Genomic DNA, 17,980 nt, shown 5'->3' with positions numbered 1-17,980 from the left:
AATAAAAAGCCATGTTAATTTCAAGCTTCATTAGAAACCTAAGGAGAGAGATTTATATCCATCTTCAGAGATCTAGTTCTGACCCTCTATTTTTTTATTTTAATATGGAACCAAAATGAAGAATGTTTTAAAGAAAGAAAGAAAGAAAGAAAGAAAGGGAAAATGAATGTTTGTTCTATAGAAGTTGACACAACATAAAAACATATGAAGCACTTCTTATTGCTATAGCTCCAATAGGGTGCAGGTGCTTTACAGACAAGTCAAAGGACAATGTTCACTACTCTGGAGAACTTACAACCTAAGGGGAAAATTCTGCCAGTCTTATTCCTGCTGTTTGACTAATGTGCAAGTGTTAGCAGAATAAGCTGTCCCTAAACAGATCATGAAAATGCGGTGCATATGGGGCCTGGATACAGCAAGACTGAGTGATTCAGGGCAGCCTGCTTGACGGTGTCTCTTTCTACTGTTACATCAGCAGTTGAAGGAATCGGTACTGAATGATGGATAAATATGCCTCTGAGAGCTTGCTCGATCCTAAACGCACATCTACATCAGAGGCATTACCGGCTATTGAACCAATACTCAGACACTATCAAGAGGCATTTATTTCCTTTGAGCTGAAATTTCTTACACTTGTTCTCAGCCCAGAAGTGGAATTGTTGTAGCAAGTTAAATTAAAATAACAATCCATTTGGCTGCTCACAAGGGGTGATTTAGGAACAAAGCGTTGGCTCTACCATGGAATATCTGAGCTCTTGTCTATCTGCGACAACCTTAGCAGTGTTGAAATACACACCGTTTTCACTTCTCAAAGAGTAATGATTTTAGGCTCCCAGTACTGCATATTTGAAAACGCTGTTTAAATAAACAACTTGTCTGGTAGTCTGGCTTTTATTGGGTTTTAAATGGCCAGTATGTGGGCAAAACGAAACCGTTTTCTAGATTACACCATGGGTGGGACTAGAAAAGGGCATTCGAGAAAATTGCTGACCTAGGATATGTGTATGCTGCCATTAAAGGTATGAATGCTACATGTGGAGGCATACCTAATATAGCTTTGATCTAGCTCGCTCCAATAACAATAGCAGTGAAGCCATGGCCATGCAGGTTAGCCACTTGGATAAACACCACAGGTTCCAGGTAGGATTGTACAGCCCACGATGCCACGACTTCACTGCTCTTGTTACTCAAGCTAGCTGGATCAAAGTTGACTTGGGTCTGTCTACACATGCTGCAGTCACACACCTCATTGCTGTGTAGGAATACCCAGAGTTTCAGATTCTCAACGCCCCTTCCCTGGGAAGTGTACCTTGACGTGGTGGGAAGGCTTGTGTGTTCCAGTGACCCCGCGAGCTACGCTGGTCACTGGAAGCCAGACAGGTGAAAGGATAGGGACAAAAAGCAGTTCCTTGATGCTCTAGGTTGGGGCCTGAGTGATAGGTCAACAACCTATTGTCGTAAAAAAGTAAGTGTTGGAAACACAACCAGGAAGCCATTCTGGGAAAGCAGCATGATAAGGAGGACAGAGTCTTGTATTGTGTCTGACAAAGTGAGAAGTATCCAGATTTTCAGCTCTGGCCCCCTAGGCCAGCTCTACCCAAGAGAAATGAACTGTTCCTAAATGAAGTGATGGATGGGACAATACCCGCTGAAGCACAACCATTTTGGTGCATTCCTCTGTGACTCTCAGTTTTGCCCCTTGTCCATATCAGTGCCATTTTGAACTGTTTCAGTTGCAGTGTCCCTGCTGGGGGCTATCCCACAGTTCAGGGCACAGGTCCCAGAAGCAGCAGATTCTGGGAGATTCTGAAAGGCCAGTGGTGCAGAGCAAGGCGATAGTAGGAAGGACTATTTGTCTGAATCGTTTTAGTGCTGTTCAGACTGTCGTTCTGCTGGCTGAAATTGTTCTGGTGAAAGTGGTGTTCACACCTGCTGAAAGCCAGCCTGGTCCAGTTTAAGCGGAAGTCTTTAAAGCCAGACCATCTTGTCTGATTGCAGGCCACAAGACCATACCCAGGCACTCCTGTAGTAGGCCCATAACCTCTGGCTGAGATACTGGAATCCTCAAATCTTGATTTAAAGTCTGAGCACAGGGCTCCAGTACCCTTTGGAGTGAGCTCTGCATATCTAAAAAGTGTTTAAATATGTTTTTTAACACAGTACCCCCACATATGTGAGATGGGGCCTCCTAATATATTGACATTGCTCATAGGATCACTCGCATTTCTGTGTTGTTACACATGGAAAACTTGAGAGGGATTTGCTTATTTATCCAATTGCGCCTGTATTGTGGACACAAGTACCTAGAAGACTTGGGAGAAACTGAGTGAGGAAAGAGAGGATTGGAAAGATAAATAGAGGGGGAAGGGAAAATAATTATACCATAATGAAGACAAATAATGCAGTGTATTTACTTAATGTTTCTCTAGAATATCTGTATTGTATACATAGGATCTAGAATTAATTATAAAACAAGTGCTCTTTTAGTAAAGGGTGTTATCAAAGACCAAAGTGTGTTACAAATGTGGGTAATACTATTTCCATTTTACATATGGAAAACTGAGGCAGGGAACGATGCAAATGTTGATGCTGTGTTCATGTCTCTTGAGATATTAACATTATCACCATTTGCTCTTGAGATGAGATAATTCAGTACAAAAATTGCATGACCACTCAAATCGTTATCTTAGCCAAGACTGAAAGAGCAACTATCAATACTCCAACACAAGCTGCCTGGGCTGAAGCCAGCTGCTCTGGGACTTTGAGGATTTGATGAAACAAGTCGTGTTATATGATTATTCAAAGGGGACTATAAATGGAAACAACAAGGACAAATTAAACTTGTCAGTGAAATTGCTCTTACTAGGAGCTGTGAAACTCCCTTGTTACAGTACATGCATTGTCATGCTTGTTAGCCATCAGACACAGGAACTGGTGAGGGGTCTTAAAAATAAAATAAAATATAAAATAAAATAAAGGCAGGAAAATAAGGTGGTGAATGGGACTGGATGGAGGAAGAAGGGTTAAAAATGTTTAAAAGGAACACACCAAAAGGTACAATGGTAGAATATTTTACACATTGGGCCTTTTTTTAAAATTTTATTTTTACTCAAGTAATTCAGCAAAACCAACACAAATTTACAAAACATTTCAATGTTGCTGAATCCATCAGTCACTGGAAAAAAAAATTTGCTTTGAAATGTCACCCAGCTCAAATCCTAATTCAACCTTTAATTTGTTAATCCCCTTCTAAATCAGGAAAAAAATAAATCATTTGTTAACCATCACTGAGAAGCAGTGTGGCCCAGAGGGTAGCGAGATGGAGTGCTACTCAGCAGACAAGGGTTCTAGGCTTGGATCTGCCAGATGAACATTGAAAGGTACTACTTGACTCAGTTCCCAATGTGTAGAAGGGAGATGATGCTTATCTCAAAGTACTTTATAAAGGAGCTCTGTGGATGAAAAGTGCTATCTACAGACAAGGTATTCCTGCCCCCCCCCAGCAGTTAAAAATTCAGTCTTTCCTGATACTGAGCTATAATGGCTAACTTGAATTGCAAGTGTTTAGTCCAGAGAAAGTTTTTTCCTAACCTTTCTAAACTAAATTTAGTGTAAAATCAGTTGGGCAGCAACTGTTTTTATTTTTAGTTCTAGAGTTACAACAAACAGAAATGCCAAGAGATCTTCAGTATTTTCCAGACAATGTGGATTGTTTTTTGGGGGGCGGGGGGTTGGGGGAGTAATTAAAAAGAATTCTGAGACGTTTAACCTGGAAACCTCTAAATACACTTGATCAAATATGTCAATGGGGTAATTTTAAAAAAATTCTACGTAGCTAGTGAGGATGCGCAGCAGCTAGCCTGGTGTGATAGACCATAACGGCTCTAGATATTATAGTCTATCACGTTAATAATCCATGAATTAAAGCCTCCCCAGCAAGCTCTTAACATGATGGATTATGTCAAGGATGTGTGTTTAAAGGGTTCCCAAGCAGGCCTTGACATGACAGACCATAGCAGTCCTGGAGGTCTGTTGTTGTCAATGATCCGCCAATTATGTGAACATATCTGGAGGGAGGGAGCAGTGGGAGGCAAAAGGAGGCTGTAAACAGCAGTTTAATGCTCTGTCAGAGGTCAGAGCCACTTGGTACAGATGGAAAGCTTGCGAATGATATGTTGTTAAAATGACATACTGAGTGCCTTTAATCAGCGCAAGCTAGGAGGGCTCAGAGCCTTGCCAGAATTAAGCCCTAAAAGACCAAAGGTTAAAAACCTTTTGACAATGAAGAATAGTCTGTCTAAGTTTAAAAAAATACAATGCTAGCTTTTAATCTTATACATAATGCAAAATCTCTTGTGACAGAATGGTTGTGTTTGCTGTTTTCTTTTATAAGCTCCAAGCAGTCTCCGATCAGGCCTATATCACAACAGTAATATGCAGGAGGCTATGTTTTCTCTTGCTATGATACCATCTACTATTGTTTTTGATCTGCAGCCTCTGAAGAGGGATGCTGCATCTTCTGTGGAAGGTGTTATGAGTGCAGATTAGTTAGACAAGTGCTGGAGTGAATGCATAAGTAGTACTTTTGCATAATGAGGTGTGTGAAATCCCACTGGAGGTTGTTAAAACAGATAGACAGCCTGTGGTAAACAACAAGGAAGGTTGAAAACAGATGGCTTTGAAAACCTGGCAAATGACTGTTTCATACTTTAAAAAAAAAAGATATTCTACATGAACAAAACTGATTTTTAACCTTTGCATGCATATTTTTAAACTTCTGTTTTAATAATAAATTTCTGTGGGTAACCGTACATCAATTGTACATTCTGTCATAAATCTTTCTGGAGAATGGAAATGATGAGCTTTACAATCTGATGGATGAAGCTACATAGCTCTTTCTCAAAAAGAAAAGAGGTACTTGTGGCACCTTAGAGACTAACAAATTTATTAGAGCATAAGCTTTCGTGAGCTACAGCAATGAGCTGTAGCTCACGAAAGCTTATGCTCAAATAAATTTGTTAGTCTCTAAGGTGCCACAAGTACTCCTTTTCTTTTTGCAAATACAGACTAACATGGCTGCTACTCTGATAGCTCTTTCTGTTTGTCAGGTATTGGACTGCCCTCGTATCTTTTGACACTTGATAGATACATGCTTTGCATGGTGAGTTTAATACAGCAACCCAAGGGTTAATTTGTTCAGAGGATGTGAGCTAAATTGGATTACTACACAGTTACTATATTCCTATTGGCTAGGAGGGCCATTAGTAAAACAACCAACTGTGAATACTGTTGCAATTGGTGACACTGTGCACATACCAGTGTAATTAATTTTGGGGCTGTCTGCAGAGTTGTATTGAGAGCTGCTGGACATAACGTTATTGCTAGCTTCTCACCTCAGCTAGGCTGATCTCTGAACTCCTTGGAAAGCTGCCAGCCCATCGTCCATAGCTCGGGGGTATGAACAGGCCCAGAGGTTGCAACTACCTTCTAATATTTATGGTTAGGTGGGAAAGGGGGTCCCAATGCATTTTTCCATTGTAACGTGGAATCACGGTATGGAAAAGGTTGAGGACCACAGTCACAGTTTTAGCTATTGACTTCAGTGGGACCAGGATTTGGGCTTCTGTATTGGAAAAAAGTTAAGCATTTTTATTAAATAATTCCAAGTGAATGCGATACTAGACACAGAAACCTCCAGAATGTGGAGGTGCCAAGTAGACCTCTGCTCCCAAATGTTGTTACTGAAAATATTAGCCAATCCAAATGCAAATTTTGAGACTTTGTAAAACAATCTTTGTTCGAGTACTTCACTGGCATAGTTTTAAATGGGCCAGGCAATAGGGCATCTCTGCTTCCTTTTAGTGGTGGTGGTGGTTTAATTTGCACAGTTGTGGCCACTCAAGATTAGGGGCCCATTGTGCTAGGCATGGTACAAACACATAATAAGAGACAGTCCCTCCATTAACCAGCTTACACCATAAATAGACAAGTAGCTAAGGGGAGGAATAGTGACAGAATCTCCTTTGGGAGATTCTTCCATAAAATAAAAGATCTCATTGTCAGGAAGATTGCTAAGGATCAGCCTAACTTTTCCCTTTTCTTAACTGGAATTTCCCCTCTGTTTTAATTCCGAATCTCATTATGCCTAATGGAATTGCTCACTTTCTTCCTAAAAGGCCCCCACCCCATGCTAGATAAGCCTCTCAACATTACACAACAAAGTGTTCTTTTTGCTCCAAATCTGATAGCCTTAATTTCACCACATTGGTCAATGCCTGATATACTAGGAGTTCTGCTTCCCAATCTCTCAACAAGAGGGCAGAATTCAGTATGCCCGAAAAAATTCAGCTGAAATTTGATCTACTAATAGAGTAATTTTTATGCTGTGCTCCTTGGCAGGAGTAATCTTATCAGGGAACTTAATTGCAATGAAAGTGCATTGACCTAAGGTCAAAGAAACAAACAAACAAGCCTAATTTGAGCCTTATTTGAAGTAGAATAGTCCCCATTTACCTGTTTATTATCTTAATGTAGCTGTCACTCAGAGAAACTGGATACTAGTTGTGAAGATGCACAAGATGTGTCAATATACAACAATAAAAAGACTAGTCATCTATAGGCCAGACTGCTTCTGCCGTGAATTGAATAGGGTTTATTCTGTGATGTGCTGATTAGTCAGTGTGCTGATTAGACAGTGGAGAAGTTTGTTCACATTTGATGGGACCTGTCTGGTGGTGGCATCTTTTGGGAGGAAAATAAAAAAACTGAACCATTGATAGGATTTGAACTCTATTTCCTCTAGATGTTGCTCTTACAGCATTTCCAGCTGCCCCAAGCTGCGTCAGTGTGTGGTGAGTGTCTATTACAGGTCCTCCTCTGTAGCAGAGAATATGAAAATTACACCCCCATTTGGAAAACCTTGGCTTTTTAGCTCCAGCTGAAACAGCTCATGCTTTTAGCTCCGAAGGTCCCCTGTTGGATCCCCGATTAATAAATGGGGTTACGCCTTGAACACTGGCATAAGCTGGAACTTGGTGGAGTTGGGGCGAATGAGCACCAAACTATATCAGTGGGCAATGGGATGTGCTCATCATCCTTGGAAATAGGGCTAATAAAGCTTTATGTACCGTTTCTTCTTGTGAGTCTATACTCATGCAGGACCAGATTTCCAGGTGCTGAGAATGCACAATTGGGGGCCAGATTTTCTGAAGAGATCAGTCCCCATTTAGTCACCTAAAGTGATATTTGTTGACTGATTTTTTAATTTTTTGGTTAAGTTTCAGCACTCAACATAGGTGAGCACTTTCAGAACCTGGTAATTGTGGTCCTATATAAGAGTTGAACTATTCTGAAAAAACTGTCCCCAAGAGTCCTCTAATTTGTTGCTTTCTGGGCTACACCACAAAATATTGTACATGTCTGCCTGAGACCTAGAGGTGAACCTGTTGTGGTTATGGAGGAAATGGGAAGGGGCAATACTGTTCTGGGTGGGTGAAAAAATAAGTCATCCTCCACTGAAATATTAAGCCAATTCGGAGAAGGATCGGGATATTATACAGGAGGATCTGGATGACCTTGTAAACTGGAGTAATAGTAATAGGATGAAATTTAATAGTGAGAAGTGTAAGGTTATCCATTTAGGGATTAATAACAAGACTTTTAGTTATAAGTTGGGGACGCATCAATTAGAAGTAACGGAAGAGAAGGACCTTGGAGTATTGGTTGATCATAGGATGACTATGAGCTGCCAATGTGATATGGCTGTGAAAAAAGCTAATGCGGTTTTGGGATGCATCAGGAGAGGCATTTCCAGTAGGGATAAGGAGGTTTTAGTACCATTATACAAGGCACTGGTGAGACCTCACCTAGAATACTGTGTGCAGTTCTGGTCTCCCATGTTTAAAAAGGATGAATTCAAACTGGAGCAGGTACAGAGAAGGGCTACTAGGATGATCCGAGGAATGGAAAACTTCTCTTATGAAAGGAGACTTAAGGAGCTTGGCTTGTTTAGCCTAACTAAAAGAAGGTTGAGGGGAGATATGATTGCTCTCTATAAATATATCAGAGGGATAAATATAGGAGAGGGAGAGGAATTATTTAAGCTCAGCACCAATGTGGACACAAGAACAAATGGGTATAAACTGGCCACCAGGAAGTTTAGACTTGAAATCAGACGAAGGTTTTTAACCATTAGAGGAGTGAAGTTTTGGAATAACCTTCCAAGGGAAGCAGTGGGGGCAAAAGATCTATCTGGTTTTAAGATTCTACTCGATAAGTTTATGGAGGAGATGGTATGATGGGATAATGGGATTTTGGTAAGTAACTGATCTTTAAATATTCAGGGTAAATAGGCCAAATCCCCTGAGATGGGATATTAGATGGATGGGATCTGAGTTACTATAGAAAATTCTTTCCTGGGTATCTGGCTGGTGAATCTTGCCCATATGCTCAGGGTTTAGCTGATTGCCATATTTGGGGTCGGGAAGGAATTTTCCTCCAGGGCAGATTGGAGAGGCCCTGGAGGTTTTTCGCCTTCCTCTGTAGCATGGGGCATGGTTGACTGGAGGGAGGCTTCTCTGCTCCTTGAAGTTTTGAACCATGATTTGAGGACTTCAATAGCTCAGACATGGGTGAGGTTTTTCATAGGAGTGGTGGGTGACATTCTGTGGCCTGCGCTGTGCAGGAGGTCGGACTAGATGATCAGAGTGGTCCCTTCTGACCTTAGTATCTATGAATCTATGAATCTATGAAAGTCGTCTGATTTTTCATTTTGCTCTTAGGTGCAGAGGTGTGGGGACATACAGTGCTACAATACCCAAATGGCTCTGCATTAAAGAAAACCAGCCTTGCATTTTTTCAATTCTAGGATTGCTGTTAGAAATGTTTATTACACAGGGGGGCAGTAGCACACCATAAAGATGCAAAGTACGTTAATCCTGCCTGGATTGATTTATGGGCATACTGTGGGGGATTTGTAGCATTTGTTAGATATATGTACATTTGACAGATATTGGTAAGAGGTATTAATTAACTTCCAACTTTGTCTTTAATAATTAGTGATCAGCATAGGGAAGTTTTGTATTTGCTTTTGTGACACAATCTGTGAATTCTTATCCTTCAGATATTTTTGAGGCTGTGTCGCTCTGCTCCGAGTTTGTCATAAGGCTGTTTTCATCAGCTCAAGTGTTACAGGTGCCATCAGGGGCCAGCCTAGAAAAGGCTATGCCTGAAAGCAAAGTAAAAGCTTCCCCTTATGCCCTCGAGTCAGAACAAGTATTAGACAAATGTGTCTAACTCTACCTCTTATTGTAAAACCGTTCTAGGTAGGTTTGTTGTTTTACACATACCAGTCGGCTTAGTGCTTTGCTGGACCCGGCAGAGAATGCTGAGCAGCTTGCAGAAGGGAGCCCATAACACTCATGTCATCCAAGTATCTCAGTGCGCTTCCAAATCCTTAGTACATGAAGTCTCATGATACTCCTGTGAGCATGTAAGTCCTGGCAGTACCCCCTGCTTTACAGATGGAGAACAGAGTGGTTAAATGACTTGCTCAAAGGAGTTGGGAGAAGAGCAAGGCTGGGGAGCTCTAAGGGGAATTCGGGATGATTTTGTTGGCTGGATTTATGGTATTTTTGTTATGTTTATGCTACTGCCAGTGTGGTGTGGTGGGTGGGGGTAATTGCCTGAGTCTGGATGTGCCACAAGAATCTATCTAAGGTAACCAGAGATTGGCCTTGGCTTTCAATGTGTACTAATAGAACAAACTTGAATTAATAACAAAGAAGTAAATAAGATCACGCGGTAGAACTGGAAAAGAAGCCAGGAGTCCTGACAGACAGCCCAGTGTTCTAGCCACTAGCTCACACTCGATGATAGACTTGTGCAAATAAATTATGCATTAAAAATGCAGTGTCCGTCAACCCAAAACTATTTGCACATTTGACATGAATTTGCTGAATAGTATCAGTCAGAAAACAATATTTCAAGACTTAGGTGCCATTGACAAAGTGCCCTGAGGAGGAAGAAAAAGAGGTTTTAGTTGTCTCTCTTAATTTAATTTGACCCAAACCATTTATCTATTTATGTATATATGTTTGGAAATGCCAGCAAACAGAAAAATCTGTTGTTCACCCAGCTCTATTCTTCATACTTAAAACCCAACCAACTAACCTACACCTTCAGAATTTGAATGAGATTTTTTTAAAAAAACTCAATGCCCCAAGAGCAGGATTCTTTTCATTGATGTGTTTGTTAGTAACTCCACCCATGAATTCACCGAAACAGTTATCCACCTCAGTTTCTAATGTTATCCTACCATTACACAGGGAAATATTTTAAGGTAACAAATTTCTGGCTATTCATTATGGTTGTAGTTTATGTGGTGTGACGTAGTGCTGTCATTGAAATGAACTCTGATATAATTAGGAGCAAATAATACCTAGGCATGATGTGCTAATTATTTTTGTGCAAACCCAATTCATTGCTAATATAAATAGCAATATTAATCATAGCAAGTATTGATATTTAGGCAGCGTGCTTCCATTTAAGTGGAGCTGTACAAGAGAATTCTTGTTCACTCAATAACATGTACACTGAGGAAACAGGCATGTGTGATTTTTAAATAGTCTTTTTATCTCTTGGTGTGATTAAACTTAGTGACAATTCTATGTGTGAAACAAAAGAAAAATCGTCCAGTAGTTAGAGCAGGGGACTTTAAGACAGGACTCCTGGGTTTTTCCCGAGGCCATGCCATTAACTCCATACGTATCCTCGGACAAGTCCCTGTCCACCTTTTGTGCTTCTGAATACCCATTGATAAAATAGGTGTAATCCGCACTGTGACGTTGTGAGATGTAATATAATGTTTAAAAAAATCACACTGGAATGCTCTGGTAAAAAAAACAATGCCAAATGGTATACATGTAAAGTGCAATGATACATTGACAGTGAATAATGAGAACCTTCTGTGGTCCTCTTCGGTGTCATAACAGGGATAACATTGCTGTGAAACAGACCTGAAGAATTTCTCCAGAGCAGGGGTGATGCAGACATCCCTTCACCACCTCTGAGGTAAGGAACATGCGGAAGGAATGGCTGGGTGTGGGAAGGGCTTTTCTGCTCTCTTGCTATTGCGGGCGGCAGGACCACAACTAGCCCTATGGGAAAGCTGCTGTAAGGTAAAGTACCTGCTGGGGCTGCTCTAATTTATGCTGGGAAGTAGGGGGAAGGTCACGCTAGCCTCCAAGTTGCCCAAAATCTGCATGGAACACACACAATGTTAAACTACCTTTGGCCTCTCCTGGCTTATGCCTTATGTGAGTCCCGGCACAGGATCTGGCCCTGAGGGAGGAGAAGGTCTGGCGGCCTTCAGCAATTCACTTCTATACCAGTTTGTGATTTTGGGTCTTGAGCTTCTTGGAGACAGGAAGCTTAGCCCCTGCCAGAGCACCTCACATCCTTACAGTCACTGCTTCTAGCGATTGCTGGTGCTGATGGACTCCAGTGGGAGTTTGCCCAGCAATGCATTGCAGGGCCATGCGGTTATCCTGAAAGACTACTTCCTCCATTCATAAGCACTGCAGCTCTTAATGTATGCAGTGGCTTCTGATTCTCCCAGCTTCCCTTTGCTAAACATGCAACATGGTCTTGAAGCCAGTATACCCGTGCAATACACTGTCTTTACATATTGCAATTTAACCTGAGCATAATAGCACTTTCCCCTAGAGGCAGAGCTCATGCCTGGCCAAGGAATAAACATACCATTGTAAGCATCAGTCTCTTTGAGAAATGGGGTAGCTGGGGTATAATTTTAAACCTGCGGTTACAAGTGAGTCCCCTAATATCGCATTGCTCTTTATTCTGGTTTGTGGGTATAAGAAGTGTTGCTTGAGAGGAAAAGGAGTACTTGTGGCACCTTAGAGACTAACAAATTTATTAGAGCATAAGCTTTCGTGAGCTACAGCTCACTTCATCGGCTGCATTTAGAGGGTTTAACATGGCTGAGCTATGCAGAAGCCTCAGGCATCAGTCCCACCAGTTGATCTAATTTTGCTAGTGCATCTAGAACAAATGATCTCTGAGTTATTTTTCCCTTTCCTCTTCCTCCTCCCTCTTTTAATATAAGGATTGTGGCTCAGGGCCTCTTTGCCCAGAAGGTCTAGTATTGGAAGCAGCCAAAACACACCAAGCTGATGAGTTGGGTTGTTGCAAGTGTTACAGCTGGCCAGTATGTGAAAGGATGTGGGGCAAAATCAGGAAGCAGATTGCCTCCCTCCCCATCCCCATGGAGAAGTGTTTGTGCACATAATTTGGGCAAGTCACATCATCTTCCAGTGCCTCAGTTTCCCCACCTGTAAAATGGCGACTAAAATACTTCCTGCCCGACAAGGATGTATAGCACTGGACTAAACCAAGAGTACTTTTGGCTTGGAAAAATTTCTCCAGACTTATTTTTTTGTTTGGCAAAATCAAAGCCAGGAGGGGCATTCATTTGCTTTCAACAGTCTGGGGGGATCCGGGTGGGGTGGTCCTGCTTTGAACCATCTCTACTACTAATTGGCAGTTTCATAAGGGTCTTGCTGTCAGTTAGCGTGCTTGATTCTCATTCTTGATTAGCCCAATACTGAGGATGAACTCGGTCATTAGGAAAATCAGTGTTGGGATGCTTAGGTGAGTTGCGTGAATCTAATTCACTGTGCAGACCATGCCAGCACTGGCACGCAGGCAGAGCCACTGGCTTGGAAAGCGTAAGATTAAAGATTGGCACGGGAGCCCTGACCCTGGGCAGAGATCTACAGTGTCTGCCACGTCGTTACAAGTCAATAAATTAGACGATGATGTATGGCATAGTACATAATGTTCTCGAAGGTGAGGCATATACAATGTGAAGTATTGAACACATCAAAGAAAGATGACACTTTCTCTGGGAATAACCCTGCATATTTTTTGCATAGCAGAGCCAGTGCTCTCTAATTTTAAAATTTAAGTCTGTTTGTGTGGTGTGGGGGGAGGAGGCATGTGTGTTTGTAAATTTTTGGGGATGTGAGTTAATATACATGTTAACATTGATTTTTAATGTAAAGGATTTTTCTTTGTTCTTTTACAGAAAAATAGGCATCAGTAAGAGTCTATTATTTATTGTTGGTCTTGTGGATGCGTCTGGGGATTCTAGTCATGGGCCAGGACCCTAAGGTGTTAGGCACTGTACAAGCACAGAACAAAAACATGGTTCCTGTCCCCAAAAGCTTATATGGTCCCTAAAGTGATCTATCCAGCAAGAGGCTAGGAAGAACAGTTAAAATCCTGGACATATGCTTTGGGCTATTCATTTTTTTCCCCTGGGAATTCCACAAACATCCCTCAAATTGTCAAGTGTGGCAAATCCTTTTAGTATCAGATACTACCTCTGTTACAGCCTACAAATCCTTCCCCAGACTGCTGGCATTTGTGAGATTGACTATCAGCCAGTTCACTCTCATCCATGTCCTTCTCTGGAAAGCAGACATCACCTAAAGAAAAGGTACAGCACCCTATGTGAGCAATACATAGATAGTACAATCAGGTTCTTTTCATGACAACAAATAGAAGCTTAGAAGAGAGGAACAAAATAAACAAGATAGTAATTACATCATTTTTGGTGCATTAATATGCAATTAAGTTTGTGATGCAGTCAGTTGATTCATTTAGTACTGGTGGGTTTGTCTCCAGAAAACACTTGGTCATTTCAGATGGTACTAAAATGACTTCCCCTTTTAGATCATTGTAATCACATGAAGAAGAAATTTAGAGTTGTGTTTTCCTTTCATTGGCTATTAATAGTCAATGCGGCTTTACTTAGGTGCTTAGGGAGAGATCCATTTCCTTTATGGCAGCAGGAGAGACATAAATTACATTAAATTAAGGAAGTGTCCCTTCCCCACCCTCCATGCAGACAAACCTTTGTGTTTGTTCTCCATAGAAAATAGTTAGACATTAATCTTATGCAATACAGAATGGAATTTAAAATCAGGAGTTCAAACACATTTCCTTTGAAGGATGTTTTTACAAGGCCTAATACTTCCCATGGCAAAAGTCATCTATAACAGGGAAATGAAAAGTTGAAAGTAATGGGGGTGAAAAAACCCTCTTGTTACTTTGAACTGTCTTGCAATTTAAAGCTACAGAAGAATGGGAAGGATTTGAAGATGATGTGACCTAGGGTCCCCATCTTAATGGGTTTGCAGCATTTAACAGGCAGCTGTCCAGTCTGCAAACCAGTTCCTATTCATTATCCAATACTATGTATGACAATGCACTTGCCAGTATGGGTCACTATTGTCACCCTGCTTTTACTCAAATTTTCATTCTAAATAAAAATGAACATTTAAAAATGACCAGAGGTGCTTTAATTACCTCAGTCCCTCAGGCAAAAGTGTATTACTGTCTCTACCTTTTTAAAAAAAGGCCACCTCTTTTATTTTGTATTTGAGTTGTGCTTTGATAGTGCTTTTGTGGTTACTGGTCTGCTGGCATTCCCAATATAAACCACCATTGTTCTTGAGGGGGGTTTGTAACTTAACTATTTTAATTTCCACTGTAGGATATTGATACACAAAACCCTAGGCAAACACATTTTAAAATTAGTCTCTTATAATCAGACTAAATGGTCAAATATAAACAATTATGCTATGTAAGACATTTTACATGATATGTATGATACAGATATGTATATAATGTAGCTAATATCCATTGCATTGTATAATTGACACCCGTGGAGCTGGTCAGGCAGTGTCACTTTCCCAAAAATAACACATGGTTTGCTTTCCACTCCCTCAGCCTCTTTCATACCTCCTGCAACTCATGTAGGGGGTAAAAGGAAGCCCATTCTACAATGCTTTCATAGTCTATCTCAGCGAAACAATTACTGACCTCACTCTAGTTAGCTCTGTCTACATGCGCACACGTATTTCTTAGAGCAAAATTTTGGCCACCACGAATGGCAGGGTAACCAAAGTAATGAATGCTTTATTTCGAATACAGGGCTGCTTTTAATGCTCCAAAACTCACTATCCAAAGTCTGGTTGTGTCCTCAGCTAAAGACAAAGGACGTTCCATACAAGGAACAGTATCAGGAAAGCCTGCTGTGTGTTTCTGCCGATATCTGGCATGGAGGAGATTGGACGTTGGGGGACAGAGAAGGGAGCGTTTGAGCAGAAGTGCTTTAATCTCAAGGCTTTCGCAAAGATTAATGGATTAAATAAGGCTGTTTAGATAAATTGCTCCCCTCCCTTTCACAGGCTCCTACCCCTGGACTCCTTTCCTTCAGCTCTGGAACCGACTACCACAGTCCATTGGTGATCTTCCTAAAAACACCATCCTAGCCACTATGGATGTAGAAGCCCTCTACACCAACATTCCACACAAAGATGGACTACAAGCCGTCAGGAACAGTATCCCCGATACTGTCACGGCTAACCTGGTGGCAGAACTTTGTGACTTTGTCCTGACCCATAACTATTTCACATTTGGTGACAATGTATACCTTCAAATCAGCGGCACTGCGATGGGTACCCGCATGGCCCCACAGTATGCCAACATTTTTATGGCTGACTTAGAACAACGCTTCCTCAGCTCTCGTCCCCTAATGCCCCTACTCTACTTGCGCTACATTGATGACATCTTCATCATCTGGGCCCATGGAAAAGAAGCTCTTGAGGAATTCCACCATGATTTCAACAATTTCCATCCCACCATCAATCTCAGCCTGGACCAGTCCACACAAGAGATCCACTTCCTGGACACTACAGTGCTAATAAGCGATGGCCACATAAACACCACCCTATATCGGAAACCTACTGACCGCTATTCCTACCTACATGCCTCTAGCTTTCATCCAGATCATACCACTCGATCCATTGTCTACAGCCAAGCGCTACGATATAACCGCATTTGCTCCAACCCCTCAGACAGAGACAAACACCTACAAGATCTCTATCATGCATTCCTACAACTACAATACCCACCTGCTGAAGTGAAGAAACAGATTGACAGAGCCAGAAGAGTACCCAGAAGTCACCTACTACAGGACTGGCCCAACAAAGAAAACAACAGAACGCCACTAGCCATCACCTTCAGCCCCCAACTAAAACCTCTCCAACGCATCATCAAGGATCTACAACCTATCCTGAAGGACGAGCCATCGCTCTCTCAGATCTTGGGAGACAGACCAGTCCTTGCTTACAGACAGTCCCCCAATCTGAAGCAAATACTCACCAGCAACAACACAGCACACAACAGAACCACTAACCCAGGAACCTATCCTTGCAACAAAGCCCGTTGCCAACTCTGTCCACACATCTATTCAGGGGATACCATCATAGGGCCTAATCACATCAGCCACACTATCAGAGGCTCGTTCACCTGCGCATCTACCAATGTGATATATGCCATCATGTGCCAGCAATGCCCCTCTGCCATGTACATTGGCCAAACTGGACAGTCTCTACGCAAAAGAATGAATGGACACAAATCAGACGTCAAGAATTATAACATTCAAAAACCAGTTGGAGAACACTTCAATCTCTCCGGTCACTCGATTACAGACCTAAGAGTGGCTATCCTTCAACAAAAAAGCTTCAAAAACAGACTCCAACGAGAGACTGCTGAATTGGAATTAATTTGCAAACTGGATACAATTAACTTAGGCTTGAATAGAGACTGGGAATGGATGAGTCATTACACAAAGTAAAACTATTTCCCCATGGTATTTCTCCCTCCCACCCCACCCCCCACTGTTCCTCTGATATTCTTGTTAACTGCTGGAATTAGCCTACCTGCTTGTCACCATGAAAGGTTTTCCTCCTTCCCCCCCCTGCTCTTGGTGATGGCTTATCTTAAGTGATCACTCTCCTTACAGTGTGTATGATAAACCCATTGTTTCATGTTCTCTGTGTGTGTGTATATAAATCTCTCCTCTGTTTTTTCCACCAAATGCATCCGATGAAGTGAGCTGTAGCTCACGAAAGCTTATGCTCTAATAAATTTGTTAGTCTCTAAGGTGCCACAAGTACTCCTTTTCTTTTTGCGAATACAGACTAACACGGCTGCTACTCTGAAACCTACCACCACACTGCTACCCAGGCAGCAGGTCGCGGGCCACTGCTGGGCTGGCTGCCCTCATTATCTGAAGGCTTGGGGGTGTCGTCTGTAGATAATCAGGATTCATCAGCATGTATCACAACATACTCATGACAAGGGGCATGTTTTACGCTAGGCTGAACAAAACAGACAGTGAAATTCTTTATAACGTGAGCATTTTTTTGCTAAAACCCGTAATACTTTTCAATGGCTTCTGGGCACTTTTCCCATTGATTTATAATGTTGTTTCTGCAGATGCTGAGGCCCGAGATGTTCAATAAAACAGGACTCAGGATGATGGTGAAAAGCAGCAGCTTGCAACTTCATTATAAATATAAAAATACCCAGGTGACTAGTCCTTACAGCTACCAGTCAAACCATCACAGCTCAAGGGACAGGGCCAGTGCCATAGTACAGAAAAATGGAGGCTGTTGGCTCCAAATGATGATTCCCAGGTTTCCTTTCCTGTGATAAGGGCCTTTCTGATATCTCCACAAGGGGCCTGACTTGTAGCTTCAGTTGGAGCTATCTAATGGGACCTTATGTCCCAAGCCTGTGACCTGCTTTGGGGATGAGAGAAGGAGAAACCTGCCTCGTGGCACAGGATGACCAAGTTAAGCAGTTCATTATTACCAATTACAAGTGTCCAAAAATCATGAGATTAGTTTAAAAATCATAAGATTTCTTTAAAAAAAATCTTACATTTTGGGAGCTTTTGATTTTCCTTTGTGTCTTTCTGAGCATCAGGGTCAAGCTTTTCTCCACCGCCAGGAGGTTTTAAGAAAAGCACCAAATGTGACATGCAAAAGTTGACAAGACTGGTAATGTCAGAGGTTGTGTTTTTTCCCCTCTCTGTCCCTGAGTG

General features: G+C 41.7%; 1 long non-coding RNA gene across 5 annotated transcripts in view; it reads right to left on the bottom strand.

Moving 5' to 3' along the window:
- Window positions 1-5,099: 5,099 nt before the first annotated feature.
- LOC122456956 overlaps window positions 5,100-17,980 on the bottom strand; it is a 126,916-nt gene continuing 114,035 nt past the window's right edge. For 3 of the 5 annotated variants that reach the window (XR_006276164.1, XR_006276163.1, XR_006276161.1), the window contains 3 exons: window positions 9,348-9,513; window positions 6,514-6,741; window positions 5,100-5,623 (listed from right to left, as the gene is read on the bottom strand). This is a non-coding gene — a long non-coding RNA (uncharacterized LOC122456956). Of the gene's footprint in view, window positions 5,624-6,513; window positions 6,742-9,347; window positions 9,514-15,283; window positions 15,317-17,096; window positions 17,183-17,980 lie in introns of all 5 variants that reach the window. The other 2 variants (XR_006276162.1, XR_006276165.1) reach the window with 2 other exon arrangements.

This window comes from Dermochelys coriacea, chromosome 17 (genome assembly GCF_009764565.3).
Source record: "Dermochelys coriacea isolate rDerCor1 chromosome 17, rDerCor1.pri.v4, whole genome shotgun sequence".
Lineage (NCBI taxonomy): Eukaryota > Metazoa > Chordata > Testudines > Dermochelyidae > Dermochelys > Dermochelys coriacea.
Note: the sequence above shows the minus strand (reverse complement) of the source record. Positions and strands in the feature narration are given on the sequence as shown.